This window comes from Gossypium arboreum, chromosome 11 (assembly GCF_025698485.1).
Source record: "Gossypium arboreum isolate Shixiya-1 chromosome 11, ASM2569848v2, whole genome shotgun sequence".
In the NCBI taxonomy this organism is placed as follows: Eukaryota; Viridiplantae; Streptophyta; class Magnoliopsida; order Malvales; family Malvaceae; genus Gossypium; species Gossypium arboreum.
In genome coordinates, this window is record NC_069080.1 from 124,679,547 (window position 1) to 124,700,598 (window position 21,052).

A 21,052-nucleotide genomic window follows, 5' to 3' on the forward strand; every position below is an offset into this window, starting at 1 on the left:
AAATTTAAATCCTATCCAACTTCCTTGCACCATCAGCTGTAGTCCACTGTTTGACCGACTCAAGCCATGGCTAGGAGAGTTTCGGTCAAACTCGACTCTCCCCACGTGAGCAAAAAATCCAAGCCTTCCGTCGCGAGGTGAGGCTCGAACCCCAGACCTCCGTCTGCCCTTGTGCCTTCGCCCGTGTTGCTGGCCACTGCACCATGCTTCTCCCTTTACTTATATACGGTCACAATTATTTATAAACCTTACCTGCTAAAGCTCCGGTTACTTGCGAAACAAAAAGGAAATTTTTTCCTGCTGTACATCTCGAACCAGCTCGGGGATCGTCAGCACTTCATCACACTATCTACTATTATGGAAACCTTGTGATTTGGATTTAGCTTATGGCATGTATAGGATATATTATACTAGAATGATATCATAACTATTGTTTATAAGCCATGCGAATATGGCATCCTTTGGAAGTCTACTTTTATAAGTTATAAGTTTGATTTTTGTTTGTGTTTAGAATTTAATTAAATGAACAATCTTTATTCATGAAAAAGAAAAAAAATGTTCAAAATTTTACTGTTTTGATCTGCTTCCAAATTTTCTGGTAACGCCTCGTCCTATTCCGGCGACGGTTACGGGATAGGGGTGTTACATAATCTTCTTTTAATATTTTTGATTTTTGAAAATTAGGATTCACTTATATTAAATAAATCAAAATATTACATCCAATAAGTTAGGACACAATATTTTTAAGATATTTGGCACTAAGTTAGCCTTTTTGGAAATCCCTATCTCGAAACGACAAAACGTCACATCCAGTAAGTTAGGACACAACGCTTTGAAATTCTAAGACAGTTGCTCGTATTTTGAAAATTTTAAAAACTTAGAAGGGTACTTGACTATTCAAACTCAACGAGAAGAATTGCAACCCAATAAGTTAGGGCACTACTTTTCTCGAAGCTTCCAAACACCAAGCATTGCCTTTTTATTTTTGAAAACTTTAGAATCTTGTTTTTTGATTAATGCATGAGGAATCATATTATCATTATGGAATAGAATATTGCAATAATAAGTGAATAAAACATGCAAAAATTATACAACAATATATATCATAAACTAGCCCATAAAAGAAATAATTAAACATAGCATATAAAAAAATGAAACTATGCACAAATAAGATAAATGACATACACTAAAAAAATGAATAAATAGAACATTTACAAATTATAGAAATATAATGCAATAGTTCAAAATACATGAAATGATAATATAATATATATACATGCATAGAAAATATATATTTGAAAATAAACTATATAAAAGGTTAAATATTATGATACATAAAATACATAATCAAATGTATAAAAGATAGGAAAAATATACATATTTGAAAAATGAAGAAATTAAAATAAAAAAAAGTTGAAAAACTAAGATAGACGAAGAATAAAATAAGAACAAACCACAAAGAGTAAGAACGCAAGAGGGAGAGAAATTTGAGTGAATGCTCTCAAGAATTCTTATTGCTTCCCAAAACTCAAGTCATTTACAATGAAGGGAGAGGCCTCTATTTATAGTTGAGCCTCCCTAAATCCAACGGTACAGATCAATTACATCAACGGTTAAGATTAAATAATATCTACAAATTAAATCTCCAAGATTACAAGATCATATCTTCAAGATTGCATATCATATCATATCATATCTAAGATTGTATCATATCTAAGATTGCATATCACATCTAAGATTGCATATCAAATCTAAGATTGCATATCCTTAAAGATTATATTTCCATATGAGTCAAGCTCATAGATGGACCTTAAATCTTTTCATGTAATGGGCCATTCCGATTGGGCCAAATTATATGTTTGTAATTTTGTACTGGACTTGGACTTTGTTTTATTTTTATTTTTTGGGGGGTTTATTATTTTAAATATTGAAATGGGCCAAGCAAAAATGGGATATTACTGTAACGCCCCAAAAATTGGGCCTAGAAGAGTTGGGCTTTGAGTCTGGGATTCGGATAGAAGAAAACCTGAATATTGAGAAGTTTTGAATATTACTAGTGTTTAAAAATATATATATTGATAAAATATTTATGTTAGTACTAATATTTTAATTTTTATGAAAATTATTATCATTATAATTATTAGATACAAATATATTTATAAAATTATTGTTGTTAATTTAGTGTTTAAATTAACATACTATTAGAAAATTTTATTGTATCTATTTTTATTGATTTATGGAAATTATAATTATTATTAGGAAAATATATATATTATCGTATTTGAAATTTTCATTATTATGGTTATTATTATTATTTTAGTTTTTAAATAAATTACAATGTATTTAAAGTGTGGGAAAAATTTGGACCAAGACTTTAGCAAAAATTATTATTTTTGCTCCTTTAGGATCTGGGCATTAAGGTTTATTAATAAGTTGGGCTAAAATTAGACATAAGGAGGAGTCGGCCCGGTGGTTAGGAGTGTTGGGCGTGAAAGGGGCGAGGTTCGATACCCGGCATGCGCAAATGGTTGTTTTTAGTCCGTGTCGCTAAAGTAGGACTTAAAAGGAATTGTGAACGTAGTCCGCCACAAAGGAGCACTTTCGGTCCAAATGGCTTGAGGCGCTAGATTGATGAGAAGAGTGCTCGGGTTCAAGGCACGGTCTTGCGCATAAGTTGCTTTTTATTTTAGAAGCCACGTCTTAAGTATAGTTCTTGACCGAGTTATGCCACTAAAAGGTTTGTGGCCAGGCAGCAGTGATGCGTTAGGAGTACCGGGGTGGCTCGGGATCGAGTCCGAGCTCTGTATGTTCATTTTATTTTTAAAAGAACTCGGGACTTCAAAGTAAGGTTTATAATTAATTGTAACCATATATTACTAAAGGAGAAGCGTGGTGTAGTGGCCAACAGCTCGGTGTGGGCGCATGGGCACGACGAGGTCCGGAGTTCGAGCCTCATCTCGCAGAGTGGTGGGTTTTTGCTGCACGCATGGGGAAGGAGTTGAGTCGACCGGGACTCCTAGCAGCGTCTTTGAAGCGGTGCAAGCGGTGGATAAGGTGCTGATTGGTTGGGGAGTTTGAATGAAATTCAAACTTCAAATTTGGCCAAAAATCAAGGAGCAAATTAGGGAATTGGAATTTAAAAAGAATTCCTATGTCGAAATGCACTCATTCGGCCATAGCAAAAGAGTGCCGAATATTTTAGGCCTTTAGGATTTATTTATTTTTTTTCCTTCTTCTATTTTTTATTCTTTTCTATCCTTCTCTCATCTCTTCCCCTCTTCTCTTTTCTTTCTCCTCTTAATTCTCATCTTATCTTTTTGCCGAACCTAAATCCTTCATATTCTTCTTCTTTTCTTTCTTAAATCCTCAACAAATTGGTTAGTCAATTTCCATTGAAGCCAAACCTCGTATCTTTTCTTTCAAAGCGAAATCTTACTACTTTGAGGTACTACAAAGGCCGAACCCTTGGTTGAGTATTTTTCCTTTCTTGTGCGGTAGTTGGATCTACAATCGATTGGGAGTAGTGTCATAACAATATAGGTAAACGCTTGAATCTTTCTTTCATTATTCATGAATTAAGGTAAAAACCGAAAAACCCCTATATGCAAAGGGTGCCTGTTGATTGTACTCAAAAGGTTTAGTGGTGATATCTGATTTGTTTTCCTATAGTGTGGATTAAAGGCTACTAATCGAAGGCTTGGATATTTGGAGCGACGAATTAGATCTAGTCCATTTTTTAAGAAAGGTAAGAACACTAGTGCCTAAAGTGTTAATGGTCGATTTTTAGGAGTTTTGCAGATAAGTTGCTATGGATTCATAGTTAACGTATTAGTAATTGATTGTAGGTAGTTCGTGTGTGGAACTCGTCAGCGTTTCATCACAAACAGGTGTGTAAACGACACCCACTCATAGACTAGATCGGTAAAAGCCGAAAAAAGTCAAAAGCCAAGATTTATGAACTTCTGACGTGCGGCGCTTGTGAGGTGGTTTGGTTGTTAATTTTGATAATCATAAGCAGTATGATTGCAGAGTGCGTAATTCGTGCACTTCGGTATATTTGGGCTTAATGGGTAGAAAATAGGTTAGTGGGCCAAGCGGGCCCAATTCGATAAAAACGCTTCGGTAAGTGCTTACATTAATGTGTTAATGGTTAGAATATGTATGTAAACTCTAGAATAGTAAATTTTATTAAACTACCCTAAATATGAAAATTACCGTTTTACCCTAGGTGCTAAATGACCGTTATACCCCTAGGGTTAATTTTGGTGAAATACATGATATTTCGATTCATTTGTTATATGCCATGACATGTATATACATTGCATGGGGTTGGGTTTTGTTATGGAGGAAGAACCTGTTCGGTGGCTATGCCACATATTTCGATATAAGCGACTTTGTTGCGGATTATAGTTAGTGTCGCGCAAGTGCTAATACTTGTAAGTGTAGGGATGGCGTGGGTGATTTATTCCCCACAGAAGTGTAGGGATGGACGGAGGAAGTGCGAGGGTTGGATGGGGTTATCATGCATTAATCATATGAGACTGTTTTGTTATGGGCCAACTGTATTGAAATGGGCCCAATCGTGTTAATATGGGCAAGACCCAATATATCTCGACTTGTAATAGGGCTACGGCCTGATCGATAATTGATATGGGCTAGGCCGGTATGCTCGATATTGTAATAGGGCTATGACCCAGATTAATATTGATATGGGCTAAGGCCCAGTTAACACTAAATTCTAAATAGGGCTTAGGCCCAGTAAAGCTTGAACTGATTTGGGCTCTGGTTGGGATACTTTACACACTGAGTTTTCCAAACTCACCCCCCTTTTCCCCATCTTTGCAGGTGAGCCTTAGATCGATGGACTTGGAGTGGGCGGGATTTGAGTGGCCACGAAGATTAAGTTTCTGTTTTCTTTAAAATAAGTTTCGCATTTATTATTTTGATCATTTTTATTCTGGTTTAAGTTGTAATAAGGCCGCTCTTTTTATTATTTTTAATATTTTGGGTTATTAAATTGGTTAGCTCTAAAGCGCGTTTTATAAAATTACTTATTTTCAAAATATCACGATTTAGAGCAAAGCTTTCATAACGTAAATGTTTTCAAAGGAAATAAATATTTTAAATAGACTTAAACTTAATTTATTGTTCGTGGACAAGTAATAGGCTTAAAGTGTGGCAATGGATGTGTGCATGTCTAGGATTGGATCATGGAAGAGCTAGGTACTTAAGCAGTCTAATTGACTCACCTCCTCCTTTCTTGATTCCTACCTGGTGCGTAGTATCCATTCACTTTAAGCCATGACAAAGAAGGTTTGATACTTAACTGTTTTTTTAAAATAACATGATTCTGCCACTACAAAGGTTTACAAGTTTTCAAAGTTTCCCATAAGATTTTACAAGGTTGTTAACAATTTTTTGATTATTACAATGAATCACGTTTTGGAAAAAAATAAGGCTAAAGTTTTATACAAGTTTAAACGATAAAAGTTTCTAAACATCAAGAAGGGTTTTCAATGAAAACATGGTTTTCGAAAAACACTTCAATGTGACACGCCAGATTCGGTCGTAACTTCTGGGCCGGGTTTGGGGTGTTACAATTACAGCTATATTAGGTAAAACAATTGGATCTAGGCTAAAAGAACTCGCATAGTCGAAACAAGGGATAGGAGAAGCTGATACATGAACTTAGGAATATATTTAATTTTATTTCAATTTATTTAGTTTATTAATATTATAATCATCTTGCTACGATTTTAACACCACTAATTTGTGACTCAAGTAGATTAGTAATTATTTCCAGTAATTGGCTTAATAGCAGTTTTCCCTAAACTACAATTTTTTGGGTACGATTCTTGGAATACTTACCAAGTGTTTCGTTGTAAACAAACTATATTATAACCTGACCCATATACTTGCAGACACTGCCTCAATTCCATATATTTTGTAGCAGTATTCGTCTGGAAGCAATCAATACCACTATTTAAGGATGACTACATTTGTGTTGAAAAAACTAATCATATTAATCTATCACATCTCTAGATTTAAGAATTTGTAGTTCATTCAATCCAGAACAACCATAAAAATGCTTGATTTTCTAATGATTAAACATCAACCAGAAAATACTTAAAATTTGAGAAAACAACAGTAGATTTTAAACCTTTTTCTTCCTTGTACTCTTTATAAATTAAGACTTTAGTCCCTACACTTTTATTTTCTAGGAATTTAGTCCCTTTACTTTTCAAATTTCAAAATTCAAGTCCAATTGTTAATAACTTTTTTAGTTAAATTTGTTGGTGTGATATTTTGAAATAATAATAAAAAAAACTCACCTGGTAGTCATATAACTAAAAAATGGCATTGTAATAAAGTTGAATTTAATAAAATAATTTTAACAAGATAACAGTTGGACCTAAAATTTTAAAATATGGAAAGTAGGGTGACTAAATTTTTAGAAATAAAAGGATAGATGCTAAATTAAAATTCATGAAAAGTATTTGGACTTATGACATATTTTAACAAAAATTAATATATGTGATTAGATTTTAACAGTTAGTTAATTTTAGTTTTTAATATAATATAAAGACATGGTAGTTATCTAACCATAATATGGAGTTTTTAAATCTACGCATAGTGGACAGACAGTTCAATTACACTTAATCAAATACATATTTTATCTAATATTTATTATATTTAATTCTTATTTTATATTAATTTTTTTAATATAATCAGTTGGTTCAACTGTCGATCAATTAATCTATTTCAATAGATAATTAAAGAAGGAATAAAAATATTTTGTCATTTCACACATTGCAATGAATGCATCTAGTATGGTGTTTTGATAATGGTTGCTTAGGGAATATGATTGGAGATATGTCAAATTTGAAGCATCTTGTGAGGTGCTTGGAGGGTAGAGTTGTAGCACCCCAAACCCAGCCCAGAAGTTATGGCCGGATCCAGCATGCCACATCAAAAACGTTAAAAAAAATTTTCATTCTAAGTCCAGAAAATCGTACTTGATGTTCAAAAGATTAATTCATTAAGGGTTAAAGTGAATGGAAGCATGCACCGGTAGGAAACCGGAAAGAGGTGGTGAGTCCATCGGACTGCTTAAGTACCAAGCTCCCTTCGGATCCAATCCTAGACATGCATACCGCCATTGCCACACCTTAACGTCATGGATATTTCTAGGAAACCGATTTGATTAAGTCATTTTTAGGAAAAGTGATTAATTTTGGAAAATACTTTCATTGCGGAAGCTTTGCTTGTTGTCGTGTTATTTTGAAATCAACTGTTGTTTTTGAAAACGCGCCCTAAAGCTATCCAATTTCAATAGTTAAAATAAGTATTACCTATCTTAGTAATACATATTAAAACCATCAAAAATAATTAAGCGGCCTTATTACATTTAAAAACCCAAAACTTCAAACGTAAATAAAAGGATGTCCAGTTCACCAGAAGAAAATCAAACTTTCAGAACGGGTGGCCACTCCGAATTCCCTCACAGCTCCAAGCCCACTATGGTTGGGGATTTCTTGCGTGGATGAAAATAAAAGGGGTGAGTTTGGGGAAACTCAGTGTGTAAGGAAAACTCATTCAAACCCAAGTCAACTCAAGCCCATTGGGCTAAGCCCATTCAGTAATGATGGTCTTGGGCGAGCCCTTTCAGATTACAATAAAGCGGGCCTTAGCCCTTATTCAGATAATGATATGGCCCATAGGCCCATTTCAAAATACATGCAACATCAGTAAACATATGCAAGCCCATTTGGGAGACTACTCAACCCACCAACCACTACCCTCCACCCGTACCACCATACACTCCATGTGGGGAATAGCTCAACCCACCCACCCAACACTCCACAGCTTGTAGCCTTCATTGCTCAGATTAACGATCAAGAATTGAGGCAAAGCCTCCAATACGTGGACAAGCCACTTTCAGTACTTCCTCCCTCAATATCCCAGTCCCATGTATCAGATAATAACAACATGGCATGCAGTAAATAACAACAGTCAAACATGCATTTAGGTCAATTTAACCCTAGGGGTATTTCGGTAATTTACTCCTAGGGGTAAAATTGTAAATTTTCTAATTTTAAAGGTATTTTAGTAATTTATCTATTTTAGGGTTTTTCGTGCATATTCCTACTTTTCACATACTAACAGAATCACGTACCGAGGGTTCTTACCGAATTGGGCCCGTTGGCCCATTATTCTAATTTTGGCCCATTAAGCCCAAAAATATCGAGGGCACAGAAATCATGCACTTTGCAATCCAAACATTGCAGCTTACCAAAAACATTAATCGATTTACCTCACGAGCATTCGCACACTCGCAAATCTACAAAAATATCGGTTTTCGGCATTTTGGCTTTTCGACTTTTGCCGATCTAAACTAAGAAAGAGGGTGTTAGTTACACACCTGTTTGCGACGATATGCTGACGAGATCCACACATGAACCGCCTACAATTGGATTACTAACACGTTAATCTAACTATTCAAATACAAACTACGTATTAACCCCTTACAATATTCGGCCAACCACACCTACAGATCATAGTAAGCTTATAAGAAAACAATAAGCAACTCATTAACAAATTTTTGTCAATGTTTACCACATAATCATAATTTCACTGCAAGCTGTCTTCCTGAGCAACAGCCACTAAATCATTTATAACTGGAGCTACGAAACTCCAAATCAAGTTTCGTTAATTTTCCCTGAAAATAGACTCATATATCTTTTATCCATAAAATTTTCAGAATTTTTGGTTTAGCCAATCAATACCAGATGTTTCTCAAAGTTTCCTATTTTTCACTGTTTGACTAATCTGACCACTCTTCATTATGAATCAAATTTCTCATTGTACAGAATTCAAAATATGTTCTAGTTTATTCCATTTGAAACTAGACTCATTAAGCTTTAATTACATAATTTATGCAGCTTCTAACTCATCTTCCACAATTTATGGTGATTTTCCAAAGTCACGTTACTGCTGCTGTCCCAAGCAGATTTATTACCAAATCACTCTTTCACACCTAACTTGCATGCTTGTTATTTAAACATGTATATCACCAATCAATCATCACATATCTATGATTTTACTTAAGTATAATCTCCATTTCATCATTTTAAAGCACAACATGTTAGCCGATTTTTCCCCTTAGCATCTAAGGCACATGCATGCTCATTTGTTTGGCTCAACTTCACCTATCTTCCATTTTTCATCAAAAGAACATGAAACAACAACCATTTCCTTCATTTTAATTCATGACTAAATGCTCACAACACAACTAAAACCAAAATATGCTTCAAGAGTTAAGGTAGAATCAAGAAGAACTCATGAACCTCAAAATAGAAGCAAGGTACCAAGAACTTACCTTCAATTTTCCTCCTCCTAATGACCGAATACTCAAGAGCTTTCTCCTCTCCTTTCTCTTCTCTAACTTTCAGCTATGATGAACAAAGATGGACAAAACTTTGTTCTTTTCACTCCTTTTCTTTTAATAAAACTTCATATTTCATCCATTTAATTCTTTAATACAAAAGACATGAAATTCTTATCATGAAACATTTACCTAACCCATTATCATGAAACATTTACCTAACCCATTATCATGGAACATTTACCTAACCTATTATCATGGAACATTTACCTAACCTATTATCAATTTGTATCAATTTGTACCATAAATTATGGATATCAAGTGTACATTTTGTCTACAACAACATGATGGCTGGCCACTTCATGTAAAATGGGAGGTTTGTCATGCAAATCCTCCTATTTTGCACTCCTATTTATTTGGTCACTTCAATTTAGCCTATAGCATTTTCAAACATTTTCACATAGGTCCTATTTCATAATTTCACCCCCTTTTTCTTATGGAACAAAAATTAACTAAAATTGTAGGGTTCTATCTTAAGCTTGGGCCTTCTAGAGGCCCACTAACATAATTAAACCTATGCCAACATTCACAGAATTCCCGAAAATTGGGGCGTTACAACTCTACCCTCCTTAAAGAAATTTCATCCTTGAAATTTACCTAATCCAAACAGATGAGGGTATTGCTGTTGCATCGTCTCTTCTGGCTCCCAAACTCAGAAGTTTCCCCTTCCTTAACTTGTTGAAAACGAGCGACCAAAGACTCATCGTTCAACTGTTATTCCTTAATCTGATCCACCCAGGTTGGCCTCACTTGCAACTCAGCCAACAGACTTCCATCATCATACAGACTCAGACGAGCAAACATTGCTCTCAGATCAGATTCAACTCTATGACTTAGAGCATCGGCTACCACATTAGCCTTGCCTGGTGATACTCGATTGAATAGTCATAATCCTTAAGCAACTCAATCCATCTCCTTTACCTAAGGTTCAGCTCCTTCTAAGTCAACAAATACTTAAGACCCTTGTGGTCTGTGTATATAATACACTTCTCCCCATACAAGTAATATCTCCAAATCTTAAGTGCAAATATCACTGCCGCCAACTCCAAATCATGAGTAAGATAGTTCCCTTTGTGAGGTTTAAGTTGTCGTGATGCATATGCAACCACCTCACCCTCCTGCATTAACACGCAGCCCTAACCCAAGTGTGATGCGTCACTGTACACAGTAAAATCCTTCACAGACTCCAGCTGAATTAACACAAGTGCTTCAGTCAGAACTTTCTTCAACTTCTCAAAAGCTTCCTGCTGTTTCTTAGTCCATACAAACGGTACTCCTTTCCTTATGTGTTTTGTCGAGGTGCTGCCATCACGAAAAACCTTCCACAAACCTTCAGAGTATCCCGCCGGTCCTAGAAAACTCCGTATTTCGACCTCGACCTAGGCGGCTTCCACTCCAAAATCGCTTCAATTTTCGAGGGTCCACCTTAATCCCCTCAGCAGAGACCACATGTCCTAAGAAGGTTACCTCCCTCAACTAAAATTCACACTTGCTGAACTTCGCAAAGAGTTCTTTCTCCCTTAATACTTACAGCACTATATGGAGATGCTCATCATGTTTCGTTTCAGTTTCAGAATATACCAGGATATCGTCAATAAAGACGACTACGAACTGATCCAAAAACGGTTGGAACACACGATTCATCAGATCCATAAATGTTGTAGGAGCGTTCGTCAGTCCAAATGACATAACCAGAAACTCGTAATGACCATACCGAGTCCTGAATGTCGTCTTTTGGATATCTGCCTCCTTGACCCTTAACTGATGACATCCAGATCGAAGGTCGATCTTGGAAAATACAGAAGCTCCTCTAAGCTAGTCGAATAGATCGTCAATCCTTGGCAGTGGATACTTATTCTTAATCGTCAGTTTGTTCAACTGGCGATAATCAATACACATCTGCATCGTACCTGTCGAAACCATTTTCAAATCGAGTTTTGGAAAATGGGAATCGATTTTAAAAACGAAAACGGGAGTCGCCACCAATCTTTTTAGGTGTGATTGGATCACCTTTAAAACATTTTGTTTTAAAATCATTAGTTTTGGTCCACGAAATAAAAGAATGGGTTCGGGAGTCGGTTACGTACGAGGAAGGATTAGCACCCTCGTAACGCCCAAAAATTGGTACCTAATTGATTATCAAATGTCTTTAATGTCGGAAATTTAAAAAATTTTAAGATATAATCCTCTTTACAATACTTTGATTTTGAAAATTTGGTTTCACTCGTATCAAAACATTGACACTAAGTTAACCTTTTGGAAATCCCTATCTCGAAATGACAAATCGCCACATCCAATAAGTTAGGACACAACGCTTTGAAATTTCAAGACAGTTGCTCGTATTTTGAAAATCTTAAAAAACTTAGAAGGGTACTTGACTATTCGAACTCAACGAGAAAAGTTGCAATCCAATAAGTTAGGGCACTACTTTTCTCGAAGCTTTCAAATACTAAGCATTGCCTTTTTATTTTATAAAACTTTTAAATATTATTTTAAATGACCTTTTAGAGTGACAATTCTATATGATGAAACATAGATATTCAAATAGCGTTTATTATAAAGTATTATAACACTTTATATAAATGCAATCACTATATAGAGGTAAAATATAATAATAAAATAATCATGCTAAGCAAATAGGAATATACCAAAAAGAAAACATAATAAATGCACTAATTATATACAATATATCATAAATAAAACATTAAATAATATAAAAACATGGTAAATATTAATGTGTAAAATATGTATGAGTAAAAATATATGACATGCATAGCAAATGGATAAATAGAATCTACATAAAATATAAAATCCAATAATTTAATGTACACATGAATGGATTAATAAATAAAATGATGCATATAATACAATATATCAATGTACATATATAAAATATGCATTTGAAAGTAAATTATAAAAGTCTAAGATATTACATAACATATGAAATACATAACATAACAATAATACATTAATGCTAAAGTAAAACAAATATTGTATAATAATAAAAACATAAGTTTTAAAAATATATGTATAATATAAACAATTGATAAATAGAATGAGCATATAAAAAATGTGATATTTAATAATAAATTTAAAATATAATATATAATAAAAATATGTTTATAAGAATAATAATTATATAAAATATATTGGTTTAGAAAAATAATGTATAAATATCAAATATGTAGAATAATTTATATTTATAATGAAATGATTATATAATATATATACATGCATAGAAAATATATATTTGAAAATAAACTATATAAAAGGTTAAATATTATGCTATATAAAATACATAATCAAATGTATAAAAGATAGGAAAAATATACATATTTGAAAAATGAAGAAATTAAAAATAAAAAGAGTTGAAAAACTAAGATAGACGAAGAATAAAATAAGAACAAACCACGAGAGTAAGAACGCAAGAGGAGAGAAATTTGAGTGAATGCTCTTCAAGAATTCTTATTGCTTCCCAAAACTCAAGTGATTTACAATGAAGGAGAGACCTCTATTTATAGTTGAGCCTCTCCAAATCCAACATATGCAGATCAATTACATCAACGGTTAAGATCAAAGGATATCTACAAATTAAATCTCCAAGATTACAAAATCATATCTTCTAAGATTGTATATCATATCTAAGATTGCAATCATATCTAAGATTGTATCATATCTAAGATTGCAATCATATCTAAGATTGTATCATATCTAAGATTGCAATCATATTTAAGATTGTATCATATCTAAGATTACATATCATTGAAGATTATATTTCCATATGAGTCAAGCTTGTAGATGGACCTTAAATCTTTTCAAGTAATGGGCCATTCCGATCTGGCCAAATTATATTTGTAATTCTGGACTCAACTTGGACTTCGTTTTTTTTTGGGGGTTTATTATTTTTATTACTGAAATGAGCCGGGCAAAATTGAGTGTCTACAGCTGCCCCTCTTTGCTCATTGCTATGTAATAGGAATTGAGCAAAGACCATAAAGGACCAAATTTGCCCGGTCTAGCCCAATCTTTGCGATCTTTTCCTCGAATTGTCTTCTACCTTCTCCCTACGACCTCAAGAATGCTATGTTGATATCTTTGATCTGTTTTCTGCCGAACACAGAGACACTGAGTCTGCTTCTTCGATTTGTAAGGATGTCAAATCATCTTGAGTCTGTTTGAGAATATTTGAGAATCATATCTGCAAGGTCCTCGACTTGTTCCTTGTAAGCACAAGGATGCCTAAACCATCTTGAGTCTGTTTGAGAACATTTGAGAGTCATGTCTGCAAGGTCCTCGATTTGTTTCTTGTAAGCACAAGGATGCCAAACCATCTTGAATCTCTTTGAGAACATTTGAGAGTCATATCTGCAATGTCCTCGATTTGTTCCTTATAAGCACAAGGATGCCAAACCATCTTGAGTCTGTTTGAGAACATTTGAGAGTCATATCTGCAATGTCCTTAATTTGTTCCTTGTAAGCACAAGGATGCCAAACCATCTTGGATCTGCTTCAGTATAAACATCTGAAGGTTAGATCTGCTATATTTGAGAACGTTTGAGAGTCAAATCTGCTATGTCCTCGATTTGTTTCTTGTAAACACAAGAATACCAAATCATCTTGGATCTACTTCAGTATAAACATTTGAAGGTTAGATCTGCTATATTTGAGAACATCTGAGAGTCAAATCTGCTATGTCCTCGATTTGTTCCTTGTAAACACAAGAATACCAAATCATCTTGGATCTGCTTCAGTATAAACATCTGAAGGTTAAATCTGCTATATTTGAGAACGTCTGAGAGTCAAATCTGCTATGTCCTCGATTTGTTCCTTGTAAACACAAGAATGCCAAATCATCTTGGATCTGCTTCAGTATAAACATCTGAAGGTTAGATCTGCTATCTTTGAGAATGTCTGAGAGTCAAATCTACTATGTCCTCGATTTGTTCCTTGTAAACACAAGAATGCCAAATCATCTTGGATCTACTTCAGTATAAACATCTGAAGTTTAGATCTGCTATTTTCGATCTGTTCCCTATAAACACAGGGATGCCAAATCTGCTATCTTCAACTTGTTCCCTATAAACACAGGGATGCCATGCTGAAATCTTCAATCTGCTTCGCTGTAAGCACAGGAATGTCAAATCTACTATCTTCGATCTGTTCCCTATAAACATAGAGATGCCAAATCTTGTTTCTTTGATCTACATTGTCCCATAAAAGACATAACCTGTAGAATGCGTATGAGTTCATGCCTATGATCGAAGTGAGTCAAATTCTCCTAATTAGACATGTTATAATGCAAAATGTTATGAATATGACCCTTATTTCGGGCGTCATCACTCATTCCCTCATCGAAATTTTAACTTTATACTTCTTGATGTATCAATCATACTTTGCTTGTATGCTTTGAATCAACTTAGTCCTATTGTGCCATTCTCCAAATGTTGTGACCCACTGGAGATGTTTATGAAATGATCCTTTTTTAAGATCAATTTAAAATGTCCCACCACCTTTTGGACTGAAGAAGAAATTTCCCCGAGTACATCCGACTCTCAAATATGGAAATTCTTTAAACAATTGTCTTGTTTCAGTTTCTTGTATTATCTAGAAATTTCCAGAGTAATATCCAAAACTTCATTTGTAAAGATATTTAGTTCATCAATCATTATTTCTATGCAACACACTTTATGAATAATGGGACGAATAAATTGATCTTGAGGATAATAATTTATCAAAAAGACAAATGAGGTTAATCTAGGAATCTATCTTTGAGAAGAAAGAGAATCCAAAGATAGTAAACAGGACAAAAAATCAGATGCCCCAGATATCGCCGCTTGAGCGTCTATACACCAGCTCCATGAAGACTTTCTTGAGTTCAACATGTGTTTAAAAGATCCAAAGTAATTCGTTGATGCCTCGATATGTAACATACTTCACTTCTCGTCAAATCCGGTATAGCAAGGTCACTGCATGACTTTCCAAATTTGAGCTGCCCTTTCGGGTTTTCAACTCAAAACCCCTTTGGTCTCAAGGCGCCCTTTGCGGGTTTTCACCTTGGCCTCTCTATTTTTTTTTCTCTTTATTTTTTTTCTATTTTTCTTTTCTTTTCTTTTCTTTTTTGAAATAGAAGTCCCAAAGTGCCCTTTGCGGGTTTTTACCTTGGCTTCCCTTCTCCTTCAGACAAAGTAATCTTTGACTGAGTCCGAATTCACTGGATCAGATAAATTCTTCCTATCCATTTCTTGTTAAAATCAATGCACCTCTAGAGAAAGCCCTCTTCGTAACATATGGCCCTTCCCAATTCGGCATCCTTTTGCAAGGTTTCCTTTATGAGATTCTTTTGGACGAACCTTCTTTGTCATAAGTCTGTGTCATCCATTCTTGGTACATTTGCTTAGGATGAATACTTTCAAGTTAAGTTTACTAGAGGTATTCAATTCTTGACTCCATCAAAGCTTGGAGGAAAAATCTTGATTCATAAACCCATGAGAAAGGGATTACCCTAGCAGCCATCCTGGCTGTTGTTTGTTAAACCCTACAAAAAGACGGTTCAATGATTCTCAGCAAACAAGAATGAAATTGCTGACTTTATCCTTCAACCTGGAAAGCTGAGGTACAGAGATTACTCCTGGAGCATACATCCCACCATGACTCGATGATGTTTCTGAAGTATCCCTAATCTTCATAAATTGCCCCCAACAGTGAAGCTGCCAAATGAGAGTAGCAAATAGGAGGCACAACAAATATGGATGTAGTGCTCCTTTGATACATGTAGGATAGAGGATGAACAAACTCTTGCAGATCATCAGCCGAAAACCCAGCCTGGTCTAAGAGAACATGATAGTAGGTCTACCTCGTGATTCCAATCATTCCAGCATGGGTACCAAGGTAAAAATCATTGTTCTTTGGATGGCATACTTTGTTGTCAATAACAGTACCATGTAGCACATTGTCAGGAGATCCCTGCTGAAAAAAAAAAAACTTGGTATGATGGTTTTTCGTACAATAATAACCACAATCTTTAGGGTTCCACTTCTCGCCAAGGAACTTGCAAGCTTCAATAACTTGATCAAAACTTGATTGAATTGAGACTCGCTAACCCTCTCCCTGAAAATAATTATTTGATCAGGTTTCTTCTTCTCTGAACTTGTATAGAAGTCTAAGAGAGCTTCCTTCATGATACCGTCATCAACTTTGTCAGAAACTAGTTTTGAAGAAAGAATCTATCATTTTAAGCTTCAGAGACTGTGTACGGCCTGATGCCCCATAGCTGAAAATCAATGGCCACTGCCTGGAGCTAACCATCGTAGCTATTGACGGCACATCAGACTGCTCAGGAAAGCCAAACAATGCACCCATTCCAAGGATGATGGTTGGAACCTTTGAAACAACTGGAATTGAAGGTGTTTGCCCCAGCGTAAGCATAGAGAGTAGACGGTAGTTTCTTATGCCAATTTTTACCAGTCTCGGTCATCTTTTGTAATTTGTTTTTTTTTTCTTTTTCTTTTCTTTTGACAACCTTTGTTGTACTGTGGTATGGCGCATTATCTTTGAAAAGACTGCAAACTTTTGGCATTGTGCAGTTATATATAATCTTTTTTTTTTTGAAATAGATGACTTTTGAATTTGTAATATTGGCATATAAAGCTATCTCCCCCTCTTAATGGAGTAGTTGACATTTACAAAGATGAGTCATTGTCAGCTTGAAACTTTTGATGAGCTCGGGCCCATAACATACATGCCTCATAAGTCTTTACTCCTTTAAATTTGGCATTCATTGTACAACTGATGCGATCCCTTTCCATGGTGGATCAACAGTGCCCCAAAACCTCATGTTTATCCTGGCAATTGCAAATCCTCCTGCATGCATCTTTGGACCATATTTTTGAATTCCCATAATAGTCTCAACAATGTCTTGTTTTGTCTCCTCAGCTAATTCCAATTTCGCAATCTTTCCTTCTTCTAAAGCTATATTTCTTACCACCACTTCATGGGGTAAAAACCATTTTCAACAAATTCAAAAACAAGTCACAATGTCTGTCACCTTCAAAGTACTGAGATTCCTCTAAACACATATCACACTCAAAAGGAACTTTGAATCTGGAGTATCGTTGCCCGTGTCATTGATATCTAGGGATCTATGATAGGCACACAAAAGAATATAAAAGGAATAAATGAATTCAAAAATGACTATTTACATGAAATGAAAATTTATAAAGAATGTCAAAGGTCAAAAGAATCAGAATGAAAGAATATTTACTCGAATAAATAATAAAAGTATGTTTTATTGAAAATAAAAATGTCTGAACATGAGCCCACTTCTCAAAAGAAATCTCATTACTCCTAGGCTTTAGAGCAACAAGAGTGTTTTGAATATTACTCCATAAAATTCCTAAAGATTACAGGGAAGTTCTTCTGCAGTCAATTGTTTAAAGAACTTCCTGGTTCAGAAGGCGAATGCCCTCAAGGTTTCTTTGTTCAGTCCCTTCCTCATGTATGACATTGATGGGATTATTTTCATTTCCAAACACCCTTTCTCGGGTAAGCTATCCTCTTGACACAAAAGTCGAGGGATATGTAAGGGAACGTCTCTTTTTCACTTAGCCGTGACCCTCTCTCTCTCTCTCTCTTTTCTTTCTTTTTTAATAACTTTAACTAATTATGGTCTTTTTATAATTTAAATGCATATAATATGATGTGATGTAATACAAATGCATGAATGCAAAAGGTATCGATCTCGACTTAATTTCATTTAGAAAATTTTATTTAGAAAAAGAATATCTTTACATATGAATGGATTACAAATACGCCTTCATCCCATGGCCCAAAGTTTTAACTCAACAAAGCTAACTCTTGACAATGATCTGACTGTGCTCAATGTATCAGCTTGTACCTTCATGGTCCGTAAATGATCTACTACCATCCCGAATTTGAGCTATGGCTTTACCCATAAGATAATCCCTACATCTATGGACACCTCTTCCAATGTCTGTGAAGTTGTTTTGATTATCTTGAAAGAAAGACTGGCAAACAAGTGGGCATTCCTGCTTAACATGCTACCTTAAAATGATATCCAACACTTTTAGGGTTTCTTGAGATCTTTCAGATTCCTGTCCACGCAAAGCATTTTGAAATGCTTAGATGGGTATCTTCTCAGTATAGTTAATCTCTACTTTAAAGGTCTTTTAAATGATATGGACTTCTTTAATCTCATTCTTTTGCGTCCATTTTGACAGATAATTAGGGCTTGCATTTCCATTATCTCTGATAAATGCAACATAGTAAACTCATGCTTGTTGTTTGGTCCTATAATAAATAAGCCTTTTACCATCATAGGCACAATTCTTTCCATCCAACTCACCTTTGTAGGTCCATGCATTCTGTCAATCACTTTTCTTCCAACACTCTTACCATCGACCATCTTCCTATGAAAGAGAAATGTTGTAATGGTGGAAATGTCCATCAATACTCTTCTTGTTCACCTTAAAATGATTGGTGAGTACATTACCTTTTGCCTGCAAAGACGCCTTGCCATAGAGTGTCGAACAATCTTCTTCGTATCCAATTCTGATTTGATTGGAAACAACATTAAGACGCACTAGTGGCGGAAGAGGTAGGAATTCCAAAACTGCCCATTTTCCCTCCTGCTCTTTCCATTTTAGCTCACTCCCTCTTCCTATGACATTCATTAACTTCCTCACAGAAGTTGGAATACAGTTAGCCCTTGAGTAAACTTTATCAACTTGAGTCATAGGACAACGACACAAAATTGAATATTCCTCCACCACGGGTACCATATAGGCTTTTCCAAACGTAAAGCAAGCAGATACAAGATTCCAATACTAAGTGATGGCCGAAACCAATTCTCGTCTATTCCCAAGTCAAGCAAGTCTCGCAAGTCCCCATGGTTGTTGTAGAACAACCGCTGGCTTCACTACCCCATTGATCCCATATTTCCTTTAACTCATGCTGATTATCCTGTGTGATACTGAATGTAGTCGACAGACTCGACACATATCCCATGGCTAGACTATTTTCCTTTACTAACTGAGTTTGCTCTGACCATATATGGACGTTAGCGTTGTCTTCCACTCTATCAAGAAGTCCATTCTCCATAATAAAACTCTCTAACTTAGAAACTGACCGAAAATCGATACCTTTTAAATGCGAAATGATATGCAACAAAAGAAAAGAGATAGTTAGTATCACATGATAACGATAAACTCAAAGATAAACTGCAAGGGTAATAATTACGGTATATTTCTATCTAGGTTGAGCTCTTACGGTCCTTCTATATGTGGTTTAGTTCTAGAGTTGAGGTACCTGAACCAGCAGATTCCTCGATTCTCACCCATTATAGGCTCATTTGAATCGAGTTCAGTTAGGGGGACACATTTCCCTATGGATACACGGAGATGAAAATCTCACGAAACCATAGGTACGGACGTATCTCGAAAGTGATCCACTATCCTGCACGGAGGCGAAAACCTCACGAAGGCGTAGCTTCTCACTCCCACTTAAGGGTGTGACCACAACGGTCATGCAAATGTAATGCGTATTAGAATATAGCAACACATGCAATAACACAAACACATGTAATGCAAAGAAGATTTTAATTTTCGACATTAAGACAAAAGATAATCAATTACACGGCTTGACTCTCTTATTAGTCCCCAGTGGAGTCGCCAAGCTGTCGAAACCATTTTCAAATCGAGTTTTGGAAAATGGGAATCGATTTTAAAAAACGAAAACGGGAGTCGCCACCAATCTTTTTAGGTGTGATTGGATCACCTTTAAAACATTTTGTTTTAAAATCATTAGTTTTGGTCCACGAAATAAAAGAATGGGTTCGGGAGTCAGTTACGTACGAGGAAGGATTAGCACCCTCGTAACGCCCAAAAATTGGTACCTAATTGATTATCAAATGTCTTTAATGTCGAAAATTTAAAAAATTTTAAGATATAATCCTCTTTAAAATACTTTGATTTTGAAAATTTGGGTTCACTAGTATCAAAACATTGACACTAAGTTAACCTTTTGGAAATCCCTATCTCGAAATGACAAATCGCCACATCCAATAAGTTAGGACACAACGCTTTGAAATTTCAAGACAGTTGCTCGTATTTTGAAAATCTTAAAAAACTTAGAAGGGTACTTGACTATTCGAACTCAACGAGAAAAGTTGCAACCCAATAAGTTAGGGCACTACTTTTCTCGAAGCTTTCAAATACTAAGCATTGCCTTTTTATTTTTATAAAACTTTTAAATATTGTTTTAAATGACCTTTTAGAGTGAAAATTCTATATTATGAAACATAGATATTCAAATAGCGTTTATTATAAAGTATTATAACACTTTATATAAATGCAATCACTATATAGAGGTAAAATAGAATAATAAAAATAATCATGCTAAGCAAATAGGAATATACCAAAAGAAAACATAATAAATGCACTAATTATATACAATATATCATAAATAAAACATTAAATAATATAAAAACATGGTAAATATTAATGTGTAAAATATGTATGAGTAAAAATAGATGACATGCATAGCAAATGGATAAATAGAATCTACATAAAATATAAAATCCAATAATTTAAT

At 34.8% G+C, this 21,052-nt stretch overlaps 1 pseudogene; it reads right to left on the reverse strand.

The window, feature by feature from the left end:
• Positions 1 to 16,089: 16,089 nt before the first annotated feature.
• LOC128283952 (protein argonaute 4A-like) lies at positions 16,090 to 18,866 on the reverse strand (annotated as a pseudogene).
• Positions 18,867 to 21,052: the final 2,186 nt, after the last annotated feature.